General features: G+C 39.5%; 1 protein-coding gene across 11 annotated transcripts in view; it reads left to right on the forward strand.

The window, feature by feature from the left end:
• mef2aa (myocyte enhancer factor 2aa) overlaps positions 1-12075 on the forward strand; it is a 66623-nt gene that overhangs the window by 10758 nt on the left and 43790 nt on the right. The gene's annotated exons all lie outside the window — the stretch shown is intronic.

Raw genomic sequence — 12075 nt, forward strand, 5'->3', positions numbered from 1 at the left:
AAATGTAATATAAATGAAATGAAATGCATGAATCACAGGTCTGCATGCGATCATTAAAAGACCAATTCTATAACATAAAATTCTAAGAAAAAAAAAATCAGTGCTACTTTAGCTAGCCTTTTCACTGTTGTTATGACTCATGGCCATCCTCACTGCTCAGATTGCATAAACCTTTTATGTAATGGAACACTGTGGGAAAGAGGCATCGAGTGGAAGATAAAAATGGGAAGAGAAAATCAAATATTTATTCTGAGCTTTTTAATTTTTTTTCCCATTAAAAGCAGACATTCTCTGAAGACACCCAGTCACCATACCCCTAAACAATATGGACCCCATGTATGTGTTCCAAAACATGCTTTTTATTTAGTAAAATCTTCATGTGGATTTCCAAATGCTGGTGGAGAATTGGATATCTAGAAGTTCTGTGTCTAATCTCGGTTCCCAGTGTTTAAAAAAGACATGTTGGGATTGGGTAAATGCGCTGCTGCTGAGACGCATTATGCATAACGTCCCTAATATCCTTACACTGTGGATTCCCCCTGGAGGAAGATCTTGGTTCATCTTTGCTGTTTACCATTTCTGAGTTGCGGTCTGTGCAACATCAAAAGGCTGCCATGACACTTAACACAGCTCACAGGCTTACTGGTAGGTTGGGGGGGGGGGGGCTATTGCTCCCTATGGGTTTGGCATTATTATTGTTCCCTGGTGAGAAGTCCATCTTATGATAGACAACCGTGCAAATGGACACATGCCATCATACCAAATCAGACCACAGAGCCACACTGTAATTCTATGCAAATTTATAAACCTCTAGGAGCATGCATGCATTAATTTTTATTATTCCATGTGTGTTTGTGTGTAACACAGTGAACAGAGCAATAAGCAACAAAAATAATGAAATACTGAAAATAGGGAAATACTGAAAATACTTCATCAGTTAGAGCAAAGGGGTAACACAGGAAGTGTTTGTTTATATAATGTCCTCATTGCTAATATGTCATGTTAAGACGATATCTTTTGAAGCTCATACAAAGTCACAGGGAGTATGGTGATGGAGGGATTTTCCTCAGATACACAATCTGTATTAACAGAGTTAATATGAGCTGAGCAGTTAGAGGTTAATATGTCAAGTGTGTTTAGGATGACATAATTTTTCATGACTTTAACATAGCACGACTGGCTGATTATAAATAATTTATGCACATCAGGAGTTGAAAAGTTTCTTAAGCTGAATCATGGTGTGATACTATGGGAAATGCTGTTGCCTAAAGAAATTCCAAAATCTAGTTGAACACTTGGCCTCTGCAAATACAAATAAGAAAATATGTTATAAAAACTCATACTGTGACTCAGAGTCAATATCTGTACTACTGTTTAACATACTTTTAAACAGTAGTACAGTAGTACGGTTTTCTTCAGAAGCACTACTTGGCGCATAATGTGCCACTTCAACAGAGCAGTCTTGGTGGTTGGAGAACAGACTGCATGTAAAAAAGTGGGTGTAACCCATTCGTTTCTGGACTCCAATTTTTCTGCCTGTTGCCATCTGAAGTGATTATATGTAGATGAAAGAAGGGGGAAGAGCTAAGTTATCAGCCAATGCTAGCAAACTTGTTTTGCAAGCTACATCCATAGCCTTTATGATCACAGATAAATACCTGCTAATTAGTTCTCAGTAACAGACAAATAAAACACTAGAATTTCATAACAGAGTAGTAGGCAAGTATACCACATAGAAAAGGACCAATGAGATGTTGCTTACCAGAAAGCTACAGCTGCCAGTTGGTATGGACATTTCCCACATAATGCAATTTTTATCAGTAAGAAATATATATCACATTTTCAGGGTTTAAGGCTATAAAGAAACAGTTGTAAGGACTGTGATAAGGTTGGGCGATTGGACAAATTTATTGACTGACGACAGGCTGAGCCTTTCACCAATCGTTTTTAGAAGAGCGATTTATTTATTTACCCATGAGTAAGTTTGCTAATAATGTTGGTTGAATGTAGAAGAAATAGTCAACAGAAAAAATAATAGCGCTGCTTTAATGGCACCATCTTGCAGCTGCGAGCAAATGCAGCCTCTTCAGGTGCACCCAAATGCAGCGATTTCTTTACTCAGACTTATAATACAAAGGAAGAAAGAAAGAAAGGCAGTAGCCTATGTTCAGAAAAAAAATTATTTAAATTTAAAAAAATGACAATGGTGGGGAGGGAGAAACAAAGAGAAACTGGCTTCGTTTTTTAACTATAACTGTATTTACAGACTGTTCCAGTGTTTATCTGTCCTACACACTCGACCAAACAACAAATACAAAATTAACCAAATAGTAAGTTAAAAATCAAAATGTCTCTTCCAGAGAGCATAAAAAATGTTTTGACATAAAGTTAAGTCTTTTGTGTGATTTGTGGCGTCTCAAATAAATAAATAAATGAATAATCCAAAAAGTAGCTATATTAATACTGAAACAAACAAGAAAAGAAAGTAAAATATTCCCTCCAAACAAAACTTATAAATTTTAAATGCGCAAGTCAGTCCGTCAGTCCTGCACCAAAGTAGCAGGTTAGCATGGAAACTTAAAATGTAAGCATAGACAGTGAGTCCTGGTATTTACAGGTTGCTTGATTGAAAAAAGTGCCTTTGCACAGTAATTTTTCTTAATGATTTCTCAAGTTGGAGATTAAAAAACAAAAAGCAGAACAAGACAAGTTTATTCGACCACCTTTAAATCTAGAACACACAAATATCATGGAACTGTGTCAAAAATTTGTTTAAAATTCAAAAATACTGCATTAGATGAACTGAATTCACATTTTTAAACCAACATTTAAACTAGAGCTGGGCGATATGAGATTTTTTCATATCACGATATGTTTTTTCCATTTCAGGCGATAACGATATCTATCACGATATAAGCCAAATAACTATATTTGTAAGATTTAAATGTGCCGTTGCTCACAAGTAAAATGTGAAATAATCAGCAGCTTGTTTTTATTTAAATATTTATTTCCCATAATAAGTTCAACAGGGTAGATGTACTTAAGGAACATAAGACTTTTTCAGATAAATAAAGGCAAATATTGCAAACTACACAAAAGGCAGCCGCTAAAGCGTTTAAGTTTCAAAATAGAACAAACGAAACAGACTAAATTGTCAATTCCACTTAGAAACAAAATATTAATTCTAAAAATAAATCTTAGTTTGTTTTACAGAAGAACAGACAAAACTGACTAACTTTTGTCAATATCAAATAAACTGAGAACTAAAAGGAAATTCTCAATCTCTCCTTGTTGTATAGCTTAGCTTTTCAAACAGTTTTAACAGTTACTTTAGTCTGACAAAAGCCGAATGACGAATTAGCGCTTCCAGTCAGAGACTGAGGCTGCGTCCACACGTACACGGGTATTTTTGAAAACTGAGATTTTCCGTTTTCGTTTTAAAAATAATCCCGTCCACACATAAAGGCAGAAATGAAGGAAAACGCTGCTATGAACATGCCAAAGCAGCAGGTGGCGCTAGATTCCTAACCGTGCCGAAATGCTGGCCAATCAGAAGTCTAGAAGCTTCGGTGGGAAAAAGTAAACAAAGCTGGGGCATAGAAGCAGAACCGAGTCGTATGTGTGGAGGGACAGTAACTGTGTGTATATGTAAGCATTTAAACACTGCAGAGAGTAGAATTAACAGTATTGTAGAAATTCATTTCACCGAAACAATAACGTGGCGCACAGTGTGACGCATGCACCAGTTTATTGTATTTCCAGACTTGCTTTCGGCACAATTTACAGTGCACGCTACTCTATTTTTTGTCAGACTTGAAATAGCCGAAATACCTTCACACTACGGAACTTCTATGGCTCTTCCGTTTGACAATCTCTCCGGCATTGGAACCATCATCTGTTTTCTCTTCGGTCACGCTCGGTTGATTTTTCTAGTCGGCACACTCATTTCCTCCATTACGCGTTGGCTCCATTACCCGCTGGCTGCTTCCCAAACAAACACACGTGCGGCTTGGCACTTGTGCTGTACGTAACAAGTCACGCGACGTGATGCTGCGGCTGTGATTGGTTCGGCTCTGCGCTACTTAATTTGGATTGGCTGACCTTTTTTTTTTTTTTTTTTTTTTTTTGAGGACAAGAGCGGCGAGGTCTATCGCGATAGCTTAATTTCTCTATCGAGTAAAAGTTATATCGCGATACATATCGTTATCGTTCTATCGCCCAGCTCTAATTTAAACCATCACACTGGACTTTTCTGAGAAGTCAAAAAATAAATCAAGCATAACATGCAACCACTAAAACTATTAAACTAATATTTCTGTTTAGAAATACAAGCAAATAATTGTAATTTGCAAATTAACCAAAAGATAATGATATACTTTACTATTTTTTTCCAGCTTTTTTGTAAAATTGTAACAATAGCAACAATAAATATATTTTAGCATAAAAATATAATTTTGATTAAAGAGCTTGCGTATACAGGTTAACCGTTAAAACATTAAAAAATGATTTTGGTAATTGCCAATTAATATAAGGTAGCTGTGGCATAAACCTAACATTGGGTCGTGGGCTAACGCAGCCTTTAATCTCAGTGTTTAAACACATTTTTCAAGTTGCTGAGAGCTTCAGGACGTCGGTAAGTTTTATTAAATAACCATCTGGAAAGCCGGGAACTAAAATGTTGAGCTCTGTAACTTAATAGTGATGGTAATATTTTAGAGGCAAATCCTTATGCTAACAGGACAATATAGCAACTTAACTGTATATCTATGTCATCAAGCACATCCATTTTTAATGAGATATAATTCATCATCCTGTCTGTGCATCGAAGAAGTTATCATGATTTTCTATGTTCATGAAAGTTTGACTCAAATATGCATCAAGGGATTTACCTTGAGGAGGAGAGTAGCTTTTCTACATGAAATGGATATAACTGTTAGGTGAGGGTCATCTCTTTATCCTTGAGAAACTGAGAATCCATTCATTGGCTGGGCTTGAAAACCTGACTGACGCAAATGGATCATTGGGAATAGAAGTGTCCCAGCAGTAATTATGTTACAACGCAGCTGCCGCACACTACCACACTACCACACTACCACAGAGGTGGGTTGGGATGGGTGCGGGGTGCTTCTTTTAGTCTTGTTTCCCTTACATCTTTCCACATAGTTAACACAGTCATACTGTCTTCTCTCTCACACTTCCCTTCTCACTCTCTCTCTCTGTTGTTTTCTTTCTGTCTGTCTTTCATTGGCAAAAACTGCCGTCAAACCTAAACACACGTGAGCTGCAGTGGAAAGTTTCTGACTAACATTTATCCTGATCTGCTGACTGAATGTCTCATCCTTCTGTTAAATTACTCGTATAATGAGGAAAAAGTTGGTATCACATCATGTCACCTATTTGTCACTGTTGTCTTCCTGGCCTCTAGATCCCTACTGCCTATGCCTTGAAGCTAAAGCAAAATGTCTGTTTCGGGGTTTTTTTCTATTCTCCAGGCCTCCGTGGCACTAAGTCAGTTAAAAAAGAGACATGAAATTAATGTAATGTCAATGGCGTTTTCTCACGAAACCCCAAGGCAGTTAGTCAAAGTCACCTTGCATAGTCCTCTCATCCCCTGACAGTACTGCGAGAGTGAGATGGAGGATGTCTGTCTGCTAAGGTTGTCAGCATATGATGTCCTTCAGTTACAAGTTGTTATATCCACTCATCGTCATTCATATTTTGCAGATTGAATACGTGTCTGGTGTTTATCTGAAGAGCGACATCATTTCCACTCAGTCGTCTATACAGTATGCTGTAGCCCACAGTGAAGCGTATTCTCAGTGAGAACAAGTTCATCCTGTGGGGCTCTCTTTCCTTTTGATGTCATTTTGCAGGTGATAAGTAGCTTTCTGTCTCCTGGTCCCTGTCTTACACCACCATCCCCCAGCCCAAGCAAGGTGCTAGCAGCATGGAGGATTGTTTGAACTTGCATTGATCCATTGTGGGATTACAGCTGGGTCATTGGAGAGTTGGACTGAGCTTCCAGTCATCAGGGCAGATTAACCACTCGCTGTCTGCTTGGCTGCCATTTCAGTGCAGGCACTCACTGCTGGCTTTGTGACTGTCCCTACATGCAGGTCACTGTTTGCTTTTGAACAATGCATTTTTATACTTTCTTCATCGAATTAGCTTCAGACTGATTTAATATGTAGGGAAACGTATTACCTAATGCAATAAGGCAAGAAACATTCTAACAGTGCTTAAATCTGTAAGCAACCTATGAAAACTTGCCATTCCTGATTTCAGTCTCAGTGTTTTGGCCTGCAGGATCTTCTTTAGTGCAAACTGTATGAATTTTGTTTTTAACACGTTCAAGGTGTTCATATCATAAGCATTTTAGCCTTTCCTTGAAATGATATTCAAATCTCTCCTGTGTGAGAAATGTCACCCCCAAGCTATGCTTTACAGAGGAAGGGGAAGTGCTGCAGAAAGTCCATGTTTTGCAGACTGCCCCACCTCTCTACATTTCTCAAAGCCTCCTTTTTCACTTTTTTGCTCACATGCCCTTGCGATAGCTCATGTTAATTATGTCTCATTAGTTGCCTTGGAAACTGAGGTGAGGGAATGTATAACATGAGTTTAAAGAAAGGGAGAATTAAAAAGAGACGATGAAAAATAAATCATGAGAAATGGCATGAAAGAATAAAAAAAAGAAAGAAGGGGGAGGGCAAAAAAAGGGGGGGGGGGGGATAGAGAAAGTGGTTGTTAAAGGATCAGCCGTGTGTCAGATTAGCATCAGGAGACATTAACACTAGTGATGCTGCTGGGGCCACAATACTGCCTTTCACTGCTGGAGAGGGAGATAAGCGCACTCTCACAAAAGGGAAGAGGGAAAGAGTGTGAGAGGGCTGGCTTGCCTCCACTCCCCTCAGGCCAACAGCCCCATTTACAGGTACAGCACCTCCTGATTAAAGCGAGAACAAAGAGGTGGATGTTCATTTCCTACTGCGCTGGTGTCAAGGCGCCATTGAAACAAATTGGTAAAACTGTGGATTTAGGCCGCTTCGCTTTATGTCTTCAGTCTGCCAGAAGCTAATCATAACCGAGCCACAATGTTGACACTTTGAGTTTGATACACTTAAGAACGTCGTCATGGATTATTTCACAGAATCTGTGTGTCAATGCACATCAGATTACCGCGTGAGGCTGTTGCATGCTCGGGAATGTACTTCTGTCTTAATCATGTTGTTTATATATTAACTTGAGTTGTGAGCACCGTGATTCATTCTTATGTAACCATTGGAGTGTTTGAATAACTAGAAAAGGCCTCTGCCTGCTAATTGTAAAGTGAGTGGCCAAAAGCATCCTGTGCACGTCGTCCGGCCTGTGTAATGATCCTTACAGTAAACACAGTAAACAGACAGGGCAAAGCCACGAGAGATGAGCCTCTGTTGTTTAGTCTTCGACTTACATTCAGGATGATAATAAGGGGAAGGATCAGAAGGGAGGGTATCCCCAAGGTGGTCCCTCCCTTTCTTCCTCCCCACTAACTTGCCCCGCTCCCTCTGTCTCCCCCGCAGAGGGGCACTTTGAAAGGTCCTGAATAACAGGAAGTCGAGGGGCAGGAAGTTAAGTTTTGTCTGCCCACGGCCTGTGGTAGGATACTGAGGCTAACTCTGCCTTGCACAGGAAGTGCAACTGTCACGGCTATGCTTAAGACTTTGGCTGCTGTCCATCACCTTCAAAGAAGTTGAAGCGCGCTTGCTGCGTATAGCTACATATGGTGGGTACGTCTTTAACACAAGCCACATAGGATGAATCTTCAAAATCTTCTTTGACAAATTCTTATTATATTATGACGTTTGAGATGTTGAGTGAAAAAAAAGTTTGTAGTTTATAAGCTTCGTTACAGACTAACTGCATAGCGCTGGCCTCGTTTTTTGTTCATTAGGTACATCTCACAACAGAAATGTAATTTTATGTTACCTTTTATATAGGGCAGCAGATGAGAGAGTAATGGTTCAACTTTGTGTGGAATGAGCGCAGGCTTACAAGGAGGGAGGGAGGAGGCTGGATCCAGTAATTACACTGGGAATTGAGCATGTTTTATTGATTGTGAAAGGGCTAGACCTGTCACCAAGCCTCCCAGTGTCTCAGTGGTCCGTCTTAAGGGAGGAGGAGGAGGACTAGCATTCTTGTCAGTTGACCAGTGTCGCACCTCATCACAGAGGATCGCTGCGGCTCTGTTAATAAACAACTGCAATGCTTAGTCACTTGTATAGGCATGGCATATTCTAAAACTGCACGTTTGTTTAACAGCAGGTATAGTAGGGGATGCCATATTGACTTTATGTCAAACTGTGGCCGTTGCTACAGTGACATGTTCTCTGCACATTGATTTATGTGTTACAAATGTTTGGTAAGCATCTTTCAGAAGTGCTGGATTGGTTTATATCAAAGTGGACCAGGTGTGTCACATCAAGGTCTTTGTAATGTAGTGTTGTTATACAATGTGCTGTTTTGTGTGCACCAACTAAAGCTTCTCCTAAATGCAAAATCATTTAGTATATGTGTGGCTTTTCATGAAAAAGCTCGAGGTAATGTTGGATTCACAGTAGATATGGTTTCTGTACGTGGAGGCAGCCATTCAGATATGTGGGTTTGTAGAAATGTTTCCTGCAGTGTCTTTATGAAACTTCAACATTACAATGCATCAACCTCTTAATGACAGACAGTCAAGAAGAGCAAAAAATGTAATGCTGGAAAAACTAACACTAAAGCTAACATTAGTGAGCCGCATGAGTCATTTCTAGTTTTACAGAACTGGAAACCTTGCACTATCTTCCAATCAGATTATTGTGCAGCACATGCAGAAGGCAGAGAAGAATAAGTGGTAGTATTAAACATGCGATCTTCTAGCTGTAAATCAACAAAGCGGAATAAAAAAGTGTATTTAATATGGAACTTTGATGCTAATCCATTTACCTTGGTCACTATCAACACCGTTCATCCATTTCCATGCATCTTTGTGCAAACAAGGTGACTTCATCTTCTTCGTCTACTTTGCTACTATCCACAGAATGTTTTATAATTTACTGAGTGGAACCTTTTGCAGCTGGTAAAGGACCAATGTGTATTATTTAGTGGCCACTTGCAGTGAAGGTAAGAAAACAAAAACCCAGTTATCATTTTAAGGTAATTTTACACAAATTAAAACACTCAAATCGCTGCCAGTAGACTTCCACTAAATCACTCTGCTGGAAAGAAAGAGGTTTTACTGTTGACAGTGAGTTTACAGGAGACAGCTGCGTGACTATACTGTACATTTTTTCTAAGGTGGGCTCATAGCCTCATATGGTATCCTGGTTCTGGTTCAGTGCTTTTCTCCTTTTATGTTTATTGTCTATGTCTCTGTTTCCTACGCACATGCACACTCACTTGTACAAAGAGCACATGATTTAGGCCATAAACAGATACTCTGTCCCATTCCAACACTCACGAGAAGTTAAGAGTGTCACGCAGAAACACGCACTTTGCTACAGTGCAGACATTGTTCTACTTTGTAATCTGAACATCTTCTGACATGTTCATCCGGTTGGTAAGACCAGCTGAATTATCCCACTCACTTCAGGACGTTGAAATTGCGTTATTTATTCTACGCCAAAGTATACTGTGATAACCACAGTAACACATCAGTGATTGCTGTTGTTCAAGTCTTGAAAATAATGTTTTGTTACTCAAAATCTAAAGTGGCTAGCTAACTTGTGATGAATATGGACACTAAGTTTGGAGCGTGGCACACCTGCAGTCTGAAGGCTCTCTCAGTTTGTCATTTCATATCTGTGGAAGAGAAAATGTCACGACACAGCCTATTATGCCTCTAGACTTGAACTGTCCTCCGGTGACAGCTCCTCTGCAAAACGGGAGGAAAGAATGTGTACGCGCTGCTTATACTCGCATTACACATATGCACACACTGAAATAACAGGCCAGTGGTCAGTTCAGACTAGCCTTGGCAAGTGATTAGATAAAACATCTCAAAACTGACACCATATTCACTTGCACAGATAAAACTTAACAAACACAGAGGAGGAGCAAAATGATGTTCTCATAATCTTTGCAGATAAAATGCACCAGGGTGGTGAGTTTTTCTTTCAAGTTTTGAACTTGTTTGTTTGGTGTTGAACTTGAAAATCGCATTTATTTTACTTTAAAAGAAGTAAAGTCACTGAATTTGGCAGTGTAGCTACTGTATTGCTACAGTTGTCTCCCATACTAATATATTAAACTTCAGGGTGGCCAGTGTATTTCTTTAGTGGAATAGACACCCTTTGCCCAGGGCTCCCTTTAATTCAAACATTAGTTTGTGTGTAAAATGCTGAATGAACAAGAGCACTGTCATTCTCCCTGGCCTGTTGTGATGTGGTTTGGGGAAATTCTTTGTGGGGGTTCAGACAGTTTCTTTCCTGGCTCAGACAGCCACGCGTGGGAAGTTAGCAAGGTGATCTCAGTCAAGTTTGCCTACAGTGGAGCCCCGATTCAGACAGCCAGACACCATAATGCCAGTCCATCTGTAACCCATAATGACTGTGTGCCACTGCAACTGGTCATTTTCGTTTTCACTGCCAAATCGGCCCCTGGCTTCCTCACCTCGCAACTGCTGACTGCATCTAAAGGCCCGAGTTGTTAACCTTTCTACATTTGTACTCATGGGGGAAATATAGTTGTTTGGACATTTTCTATTTGCTGGGTGTAAGTGATGGATGTGCCTCCAGGGAGGGGGCTATATCTCTTCTTCCAGAGAAGTAGAGACAGGACAGAGTTAGATGTTCCTTGGGGAACAATGTGGTCTGAACCACTGGCCAGGTTACAAGCTCATATGGGAATATATTCCAAATTCTTTTTATCCCTCTGGCTTATCCTATAACCCTGGAGATTTCAACCACCCTATTGTAAGACCAAACTATGCTCTCCCTCTTCATCATCTTAACAGCAAAGCTGGCATCAGTGTAACCAAGCTCAGACCGTAAAAAAAATATTACTGGCTGAGGAAGGTACAGGTTTTTTCAAATAAATCAATTTGTTTCAGGAAAAACTCTGCTATCAAAGCCAGTTACCAAAAACGTTAGTTATGCTATGTATTGCGCATCATTTAATCCCAGTCTGTCACTGGTGTCCCTTGATAACTTTTATGTAGCCAATATAAACGTTATGGGATAAAAAAAAAGATTGAACTACTGTACATTTCATTCTGTAAACCCAGAATTAGAGAAAGGGAGTGTCATGCATAGAGTTCAACTACTCTGTTAAAGCCGCCAAACCCAACCTGCTCCCTTTAGCATCGTGTATGCCTGCTTTTAACTGTGTGTGAGTAACAATCCAGATGGTCCCTCTCCTAAGAGGACACAGTGTCCATAATTTGCCTTCTCGGGACAGCATGATCTTCTTTTGAAAACTGGCTATGTGTACAGGTGGTGGAAGACTAAAAGTTTTTGTTTAATAAAAACCTTGCATTCTGTGTTAAATGTGTGAAATAGTGTTAAATGTAAGCATAAGACAAATGCTAACTTAAAGTAGGTGAGTATACTAAAAGTTTGGCATTTATAGAAATGCACTTCTTCACTTTCTTTGTGGAAGAATTTATACCTCTCCTCAAAGTCAAATGAACAACTAGTTTCTGGTTATCTTACCTTAGCTTAACTTATTACAAAGCCTGGAAATAGAGAAATGGTTAACCTGAATCTCTGTGAAGGGAACTAAATTTGCCTACAAGTTCAGAGCTCACTTAGTCACACCAGTTGAAACCAGTTGCCAGGCAACGACCAGAGACTCCAGGAAGGTAGTGCTCTCAGCCAAGAAATAACCAAGCAAATAACCCTTAATAAGATATTGAATTGTTTTTTTTCCCCTTGACTCTTAACTTTTTATAGACTTAGCACAGATTACTTGCTAATTGGTGTACTTCAGAGGTTCTGGGGGGGTGTAGTTTGTCACCTTTGGACAAAAGTTTCCATTCGCTTTTCTAATTTAAAACACCACCTGCTTTGGTATTAATTTTAACTTTGTCAGAAAAATATAAAATCTAACAAAATGTCA

Source organism: Maylandia zebra, linkage group LG7 (assembly GCF_041146795.1).
Source record: "Maylandia zebra isolate NMK-2024a linkage group LG7, Mzebra_GT3a, whole genome shotgun sequence".
Taxonomy (NCBI): Eukaryota; Metazoa; Chordata; class Actinopteri; order Cichliformes; family Cichlidae; genus Maylandia; species Maylandia zebra.